This window comes from Oncorhynchus nerka, linkage group LG9b (assembly GCF_034236695.1).
Source record: "Oncorhynchus nerka isolate Pitt River linkage group LG9b, Oner_Uvic_2.0, whole genome shotgun sequence".
Taxonomy (NCBI): Eukaryota; Metazoa; Chordata; class Actinopteri; order Salmoniformes; family Salmonidae; genus Oncorhynchus; species Oncorhynchus nerka.
This window is the reverse complement of record NC_088424.1, coordinates 54714195-54724194: the sequence shown is the minus strand read 5'-3', so window position 1 is coordinate 54724194 and position 10000 is coordinate 54714195.

The window sequence follows — 10000 nt, the reverse complement described above, 5'->3', positions numbered from 1 at the left end:
ACCAATCGGTCGCCGAAGGGACGGGCACCTTCATTGGACCAGAACCATGGTCATTGATGAACCAAACCCACAAGGCAATAGCTGGGATAGAGCACCTGCCCAGGACAAGGCTCAATATCCTCCCACCACCAAGCTGGGAAACGTGGATCAAAAGTTAGGACAAATCGGGCGCCGAAGGGGCTAAATCGGTCGCCGGCGGAAAATGTCCAAAGTACCATGGTTCCGAGGGGCTCACATCCCTCAAAAGTGCCCATTACTCATTTTCTATTCGGGCTGAACAGTTTGACACCACCCCCGTCTCTCTAGGACATGGAAGTCTTGTTGTCAAAAACCAGGTTTCTGAAATCGCGCCGGTACCTGTCTGCTTACCCCGGCACTGAGTGTGTATTTACCGGGCAGGCCAATTTATCGATGGAAGTCCCGAATATGAAAGGGTCAATGTGTGCTGCGCAATTGTGGGTCAAATTCCGGGACACCAAAACGTGAATAAATCAAAAAGTACACATCCAATCTGGATGGGGTTTTTTTTAAACGAAAGGGCACACATAGACGAGCATTTTCATTTAATTAAAACCGTTTTTGTATGAAACATTTTAATAGAAAATCGTGTTTTACGTTTTGGAAAAAAAGTGCATGTTACCAGGAGCATAGGTTCCTGTGGATGCGAACTTTTTTTTACATGCTCTACTTGTTGCCCATTGAGAGAGAGGATATCACACGAAATTTGGAAACTCTAGCTCTTCGGGAAGTATTTTTAATCATTTTTTGAAAATTACAGAATTTGGTCGAAAAAATGACAGAGTCCACACTTTTCACAGCCGTGCACCTGGTGATTGAAAATCGGCACCTGGTAACCTAAATACACTTAGCGGTGTTCCAGAAATTCATGCCCGCTATGGAGCACCCTACTACGGACCTTTATCAATGGGGGCCGGCCTGAGGGATTTATGGAAGGTCAAAAATTAAAATACTCCAGAATGCACCTGCCGGTGTTCCTGATATTCATGCCCGCTATGGAGCACCCTACTACGGACCTTTATCAATGGGGGCCGGCCTGAGGGATTTATGGAAGGTCAAAAATTAAAATACTCCAGAATGCACCTGCCAGTGTTCCTGATATTCATGCCCGCTATGGAGCACCCGTGGGGACTTTATACGGACCTATTATCAATGGGGGCCAATGGTGCACCAATGGAAGGTCAAAAATTAAAATACTCTCCAGAATGCACCTGCCAGTGTTCCTGATATTCATGCCCGCTATAGGAGCACCCTACTACGGCCCTCTATCCGTGGGAGACCGTCCTGAGTGCTTTATGGACACTTTTAGAATTATTATGGATTTGGATTTGGATGTGCACCTGGGAACCCAAAAATTAAAATACTCTCCAAAATGCACTTTTCCCTCATTCTGATATTAATGCCCACTATGGGACTATCATACTAGGGCCCTCTTTCCGTGGGGGACCGTCCTGAGTGCTTTATGGACACTTTTAGAATTATTATGGATTTGGATTTGGATGTGCACCTGGGAACCCAAAAATTAAAATACTCTCCAGAATGCACCTGCCAGTGTTCCTGATATTCATGCCCGCTATAGGAGCACCCTACTACGGCCCTCTATCCGTGGATGAGCCCCTCTACATCCGTGCACCTGGTGATTGATGTGCACCCCTCAGAATGCATCCAGTGCATTCCTGGTGATTGAAAATGTGCACCTGGGAACCCAAAAATTAAAATACTCTCCAGAATGCACCTGCCAGTGTTCCTGATATTCATGCTATAGGAGCACCCTACTATCCGGCCCTCTATCCGTGGATGAGCCCTCATACATCCGTGCACCTGGTGATTGAAAATGTGCACCTGGGAACCCAAAAATTAAAATACTCTCCAGAATGCACCTGCCAGTGTTCCTGATATTCATGCCCGCTATAGGAGCACCCTACTACGGCCCTCTATCCGTGGGAGACCGTCCTGAGTGCTTTATGGACACTTTTAGAATTATTATGGATTTGGATTTGGATGTGCATGGGAACCCAAAAAAAATTAAAATACTCTCCAAAATGCACTTTTCCCTCATTCTGATATTAATGCCCACTATGGGACTATCATACTAGGGCCCTCTTTCCGTGGGGGACCGTCCTGAGTGCTTTATGGACACTTTTAGAATTATTATGGATTTGGATTTGGATGTGCACCTGGGAACCCAAAAATTAAAATACTCTCCAGAATGCACCTGCCAGTGTTCCTGATATTCATGCCCGCTATAGGAGCACCCTACTACGGCCCTCTATCCGTGGATGAGCCCCTCATACATCCGTGCACCTGGTGATTGAAAATGTGCACCTGGGAACCCAAAAATTAAAATACTCTCCAGAATGCACCTGCCAGTGTTCCTGATATTCATGCCCGCTATAGGAGCACCCTACTACGGCCCTCTATCCGTGGGAGACCGTCCTGAGTGCTTTATGGACACTTTTAGAATTATTATGGATTTGGATTTGGATGTGCACCTGGGAACCCAAAAATTAAAATACTCTCCAAAATGCACTTTTCCCTCATTCTCATTCTGATATTAATGCCCACTATGGGACTATCATACTAGGGCCCTCTTTCCGTGGGGGACCGTCCTGAGTGCTTTATGGACACTTTTAGAATTATTATGGATTTGGATTTGGATGTGCACCTGGGAACCCAAAAATTAAAATACTCTCCAGAATGCACCTGCCAGTGTTCCTGATATTCATGCCCGCTATAGGAGCACCCTACTACGGCCCTCTATCCGTGGATGAGCCCCTCATACATCCGTGCACCTGGTGATTGAAAATGTGCACCTGGGAACCCAAAAATTAAAATACTCTCCAGAATGCACCTGCCAGTGTTCCTGATATTCATGCCCGCTATAGGAGCACCCTACTACGGCCCTCTATCCGTGGGAGACCGTCCTGAGTGCTTTATGGACACTTTTAGAATTATTATGGATTTGGATTTGGATGTGCACCTGGGAACCCAAAAATTAAAATACTCTCCAAAATGCACTTCCCTCATTCTGATATTAATGCCCACTATGGGACTATCATACTAGGGCCCTCTTTCCGTGGGGGACCGTCCTGAGTGCTTTATGGACACTTTTAGAATTATTATGGATTTGGATTTGGATGTGCACCTGGGAACCCAAAAAAAAATTAAAATACTCTCCAGAATGCACCTGCCAGTGTTCCTGATATTCATGCCCGCTATAGGAGCACCCTACTACGGCCCTCTATCCGTGGATGAGCCCCTCATACATCCGTGCACCTGGTGATTGAAAATGTGCACCTGGGAACCCAAAAATTAAAATACTCTCCAGAATGCACCTGCCAGTGTTCTGATATTCATGATATTCATGCCCGCTATAGGAGCACCCTACTATCCGGCCCTCTATCCGTGGATGAGCCCCTCATACATCCGTGCACCTGGTGATTGAAAATGTGCACCTGGGAACCCAAAAATTAAAATACTCTCCAGAATGCACCTGCCAGTGTTCCTGATATTCATGCCCGCTATAGGAGCACACTACGGCCCTTATGGACATCCGTGGGATTTGGACCTGGGTCCTGAGTATGGACACTTTTAGAATTATTATGGATTTGGATTTGGATGTGCACCTGGGAACCCAAAAATTAAAATACTCTCCAAAATGCACTTTTCCCTCTCCTGATATTAAGTGCTTTATGGACACTTTTAGAATTATTATGGATTTGGATTTGGATGTGCACCTGGGAACCCAAAAATTAAAATACTCTCCAAAATGCACTTTTCCCTCATTCTGATATTAATGCCCACTATGGGACTATCATACTAGGGCCCTCTTTCCGTGGGGGACCGTCCTGAGTGCTTTATGGACACTTTTAGAATTATTATGGATTTGGATTTGGATGTGCACCTGGGAACCCAAAAATTAAAAAATTAAAATACTCTCCAGAATGCACCTGCCAGTGTTCCTGATATTCATGCCCCTATAGGAGCACCCTACCTGATATACATCCGTGCACCTGGTGATTGAAAATGTGCACCTGGGAACCAAAAATTAAAATACTCTCCAGAATGCACCTGCCAGTGTTCCTGATATTCATGCCCGGCCTATAGGAGCTATCTACTACGGCCCTCTATCCGGGATGTGCTTTATGGACACTGATTGAAAATGCACCTGGGAACCCAAAAATTAAAATATCAGAATGCACCTGCCACCTAGGAAACTGATGGATGAAAATGTGCACCTGGAACCCAAAAATTAAAATACTCCAAGTGTTCCTGATATTCAAAGGATACTCCTCCAGAATGCACCTGCCAGTGTTGGGAACCCAAAAATATTCCAGAATGCCCGCTATAGGATATTCCCCTACGGCCCTCTATCCGTGGATGAGCCCTCATACATGCACCTGGTGATTGAAAATGTGCACCTGGGAACCCAAAAATTAAAATACTCTCCAGAATGCACCTGCCAGTGTTCCTGAGGATTCCTTTATTATAGGAGACGGCCCTCTATCCGTGGGAGACCGTCCTGAGTGCTTTATGGACACTTTTAGAATTATTATGGATTTGGATTTGGATGTGCACCTGGGAACCCAAAAATTAAAATACTCTCCAAAATGCACTTTTCCCTCATTCTGATATTAATGCCCACTATGGGACTATCATACTAGGGCCCTCTTTCCGTGGGGGACCGTCCTGAGTGCTTTATGGACACTTATTATGGATTTGGATTTGGATGTGCACCTGGGAACCCAAAAATTTTGAATGCATGCCAGTGTTCCTGATATTCTGGGAACCCAAAAATTAAAATATCTCCAGAATGCACCTGCCATGTGTTCCTGATATTCATGCCCCTATAGGAAATGACGTGCCCTCTATCCGTGGATGAGCCCCTCATACATCCCACCTGGTGATTGAAAATTGCACCTGGGAACCCAAAAATTAAAAATTCCAAAATTCCAGAATGCACCTGCCAGTGTTCCTGATATTCATGCCCGCTATAGGAGCACCCTACTACGGCCCTCTATCCGTGGATGAGCCCCTCATACATCCGTGCACCTGGTGATTGAAAATGTGCACCTGGGAACCCAAAAATTAAAATACTCTCCAGAATGCACCTGCCAGTGTTCCTGATATTCATGCCCGCTATAGGAGCACCCTACTACGGCCCTCTATCCGTGGATGAGCCCCTCATACATCCGTGCACCTGGTGATTGAAAATGTGCACCTGGGAACCCAAAAATTAAAATAATGCACCTGCCAGTGTTCCTGATATTCATGCCCGCTATAGGAGCACCCTACTACGGCCCTCTATCCGTGGGACCGTCCTGAGTGCTTTATGGACACCGTTATGGATTTGATGTGCACCTTTATGGACACTTTTAGAATTATTATGGATTTGGATTTGGATGTGCACCTGGGAACCCAAAAATTAAAATACTCTCCAAAATGCACTGATATTAATTTCCCTCATTCTGATATTAATGCCCACTATGGGACTATCATACTAGGGCCCTCTTTCCGTGGGGGACCGTCCTGAGTGCTTTATGGACACTTTTAGAATTATTATGGATTTGGATTTGGATGTGCACCTGGGAACCCAAAAATTAAAATACTCTCCAGAATGCACCTGCCAGTGTTCCTGATATTCATGCCCGCTATAGGAGCACCCTACTACGGCCCTCTATCCGTGGATGAGCCCCTCATACATCCGTGCACCTGGTGATTGAAAATGTGCACCTGGGAACCCAAAAATTAAAATACTCTCCAGAATGCACCTGCATGCCCGCTATAGGAGCACCCTACTACGGCCCTCTATCCGTGGATGAGCCCCTCATACATCCGTGCACCTGGTGATTGATGTGCACCTGGGAACCCAAAAATTAAAATACTCCAGAATGCACCTGCCAGTGTTCCTGATATTCATGCCCACCCTACTACGGCCCTCTATCCGTGGGAGACCGTCCTGAGTGCTTTATGGACACCTGGATGAGTGTTCCTGATATTCCCCTCATACATCCGTGCACCTTTGATTGAAAATGTGCACCTGGGAACCCAAAAATTTAAAATATCCAGAATGCACCTGCCAGTGTTCCTGATATTCATTATAGGAGCACCCTACTACGGCCCTCTATCCGTGGGAGACCGTCCTGAGTGCTTTATGGACACTTTTAGAATTATTATGGATTTGGATTTGGATGTGCACCTGGGAACCCAAAAATTAAAATACTCTCCAAAATGCACTTTTCCCTCATTCTGATATTAATGCCCACTATGGGACTATCATACTAGGGCCCTCTTTCCGTGGGGGACCGTCCTGAGTGCTTTATGGACACTTTTAGAATTATTATGGATTTGGATTTGGATGTGCACCTGGGAACCCAAAAATTAAAATACTCTCCAGAATGCACCTGCCAGTGTTCCTGATATTCATGCCCGCTATAGGAGCACCCTACTACGGCCCTCTATCCGTGGATGAGCCCCTCATACATCCGTGCACCTGGTGATTGAAAATGTGCCCTCTATCCAGAATGTGGATGAGCCCCTCATACATCCGTGCACCTGGTGATTGAAAATGTGCACCTGGGAACCCAAAAATTAAAATACTCTCCAGAATGCACCTGCCAGTGTTCCTGATATTCATGCCCGCTATAGGAGCACCCTACTACGGCCCTCTATCCGTGGATGAGCCCCTCATACATCCGTGCACCTGGTGATTGAAAATGTGCACCTGGGAACCCAAAAATTAAAAATTAAAATACAGTGTTCTGATATTCATCCAGAATGCACCTGCCAGTGTTCCTGATATTCATGCCCGCTATAGGAGCACCCTACTACGGCCCTCTATCCGTGGGAGACCGTCCTGAGTGCTTTATGGACACTTTTAGAATTATTATGGATTTGGATTTGGATGTGCACCTGGGAACCCAAAAATTAAAATACTCTCCAAAATGCACTTTTCCCTCATTCTGATATTAATGCCCACTATGGGACTATCATACTAGGGCCCTCTTTCCGTGGGGGGAGTGCTTTATGGACACGTCCTGAGTGCTTTATGGACACTTTTAGAATTATTATGGATTTGGATTTGGATGTGCACCTGGGAACCCAAAAATTAAAATACTGCCTCCAGAATGCACCTGCCAGTGTTCCTGATATTCATGCCCGCTATAGGAGCACCCTACTACGGCCCTCTATCCGTGGATGAGCCCCTCATACATCCGTGCACCTGGTGATTGAAAATGTGCACCTGGGAACCCAAAAATTAAAATACTCTCCAGAATGCACCTGCCAGTGTTCCTGATATTCATGCCCCTATAGGAGCATTACGGCCCTCTATGCCCGTGGATGAGAACCCCTCATACATCCGTGCACCTGGTGATTGAAAAGCACCTGGGAACCCAAAAATTAAAATACTCTCCAGAATGCACCTGCCAGTGTTCCTGATATTCATGCCCGCTATAGGAGCACCCTACTACGGCCCTCTATCCGTGGGAGACCGTCCTGAGTGCTTTATGGACACTTTTATGGACACTTTTTATTATTATGGATTTGGATTTGGATGTGCACCTGGGAACCCAAAAATTAAAATACTCTCCAAAATGCACTTTTCCCTCATTCTGATATTAATGCCCACTATGGGACTATCATACTAGGGCCCTCTTTCCGTGGGGGACCGTCCTGAGTGCTTTATGGACACTTTTAGAATTATTATGGATTTGGATTTGGATGTGCACCTGGGAACCCAAAAATTAAAATACCTGCCAGTGCTGATATTCATTATGGACACTTTTAGAATTATTATGGATTTGGATTTGGATGTGCACCTGGGAACCCAAAAATTAAAAAATGCACTCTCCAGAATGCACCTGCCAGTGTTCCTGATATTCATGCCCGCTATAGGAGCACCCTACCTGGTGATTGAAAATGGATGAGCCCCTCATACATCCGTGCACCTGGTGATTGAAAATGTGCACCTGGGAACCCAAAAATTAAAATACTCTCCAGAATGCACCTGCCAGTGTTCCTGATATTCATGCCCGCTATAGGAGCACCCTACTACGGCCCTCTATCCGTGGGAGACCGTGCACCTGGTGATTGATGTGCACCTATGGACACTTTTGCCAGTGTTCCTGATATTCATGCCCGCTATAGGAGCACCCTACTTTGCTTTATGGACACTTTTAGAATTATTATGGATTTGGATTTGGATGTGCACCTGGGAACCCAAAAATTAAAATACTCTCCAAAATGCACTTTTCCCTCATTCTGATATTAATGCCCACTATGGGACTATCATACTAGGGCCCTCTTTCCGTGGGGGACCGTCCTGTGCTTTATGGACACTTTTGAATTATTATGGATTTGGATGTGCACCTGGGAACCCAAAAATTAAAATTTTCCAAAATATACTTTTCCCTCATTTGATATTGCATGGGAACCCACTATGGGACTATTCATTAAGGGCCCTCTTTCCGTGGGGGACCGTCCTGAGTGCTTTATGGACACTTTTAGAATTATTATGGATTTGGATTTGGATGTGCACCTGGGAACCCAAAAATTAAAATACTCTCCAGAATGCACCTGCCAGTGTTCCTGATATTCATGCCCAGTGCTATAGGAGCACCCTACTACGGCCCTCTATCCGTGGATGAGCCCCTCATACATCCGTGCACCTGGTGATTGAAAATGTGCACCTGGGAACCCAAAAATTAAAATACTCTCCAGAATGCACCTCCAGTGTTCCTGAGTGCACCCTACTACGGCCCTCTATCCCTGATATTAGAATTATTATGGATTTATGGGGGAACCCAAAAATTAAAATACTATGCACTGGCCCCCACTATATCCGGAGAAGTGCTTTATGGGATGTGCACCTGGGAACCCAAAAATTAAAATACTCTCCAAAATGCACCTGAGTGCTGATATTATGGACACTTTTGGGAATTATTATGGATTTGGATTTGGATGCACCTGGGAACCCAAAAATTAAAATACTCTCCAAAATGCACTTTTCCCTCATTCTGATATTAATGCCCACTATGGGACTATCATACTATGGGGGACCGTCCTGAGTGCTTTATGGACACTTTTAGAATTATTATGGATTTGGATTTTGCACCTGGGAACCAATAATAGGCATGAATAATGACATTTTCAGGGAATGAATAAAATACCTTATAATGATAAACTCATCATGTGATGAGGGGAACCATGATCTATGTCTATCTACACCCCTAGACCAGTATAACAATGTGGCAGTGTGTCAGTAGCTTAAGGCATGAAATATGAATTTTCAGGGAATGACATTAAAATAATAGGCTTATAATGATAAACTCTTTCTCATGTGATGAGGGGATATACAGACATTATGTACAAACACCCCTAACCAGGAAATATGCCTCTATCTGGTCACCAGAGGTCACAACATGCTGCAATGTGTCAGTAGCTTAAGGCATGAAATATGACTTTTTCAGGGAATGACATAAAAAGGCTTAAAATGATAAACTCTTTCTCATGTGATGAGGGGATATACAGACATCATGTACAAACACCCCTAACCAGGAAATATGCCTCTATCTGGTCACCAGAGGTCACAACATGCTGCAATGTGTCAGTAGCTTAAGGCATGAAATATGACATTTTCAGGGAATGACATTAAAATAATAGGCTTATAATGATAAACTCTTTCTCATGTGATGAGGGGATATACAGACATTATGTACAAACACCCCTAACCAGGAAATATGCCTCTATCTGGTCACCAGAGGTCATAACAACATGCTGCATGTGTCAGTAGCTTAAGGCATGAAATATGACATTTTCAGGGAATGACATTAAAATAAGAGGCTTAAATGATAAACTCTTTCTCATGTGATGAGGGGATATACAGACATTATGTACAAACACCCCTAACCAGGAAATATGCCTCTATCTGGTCACCAGAGGTCACAACATGCTGCAATGTGTCAGTAGCTTAAGGCATGAA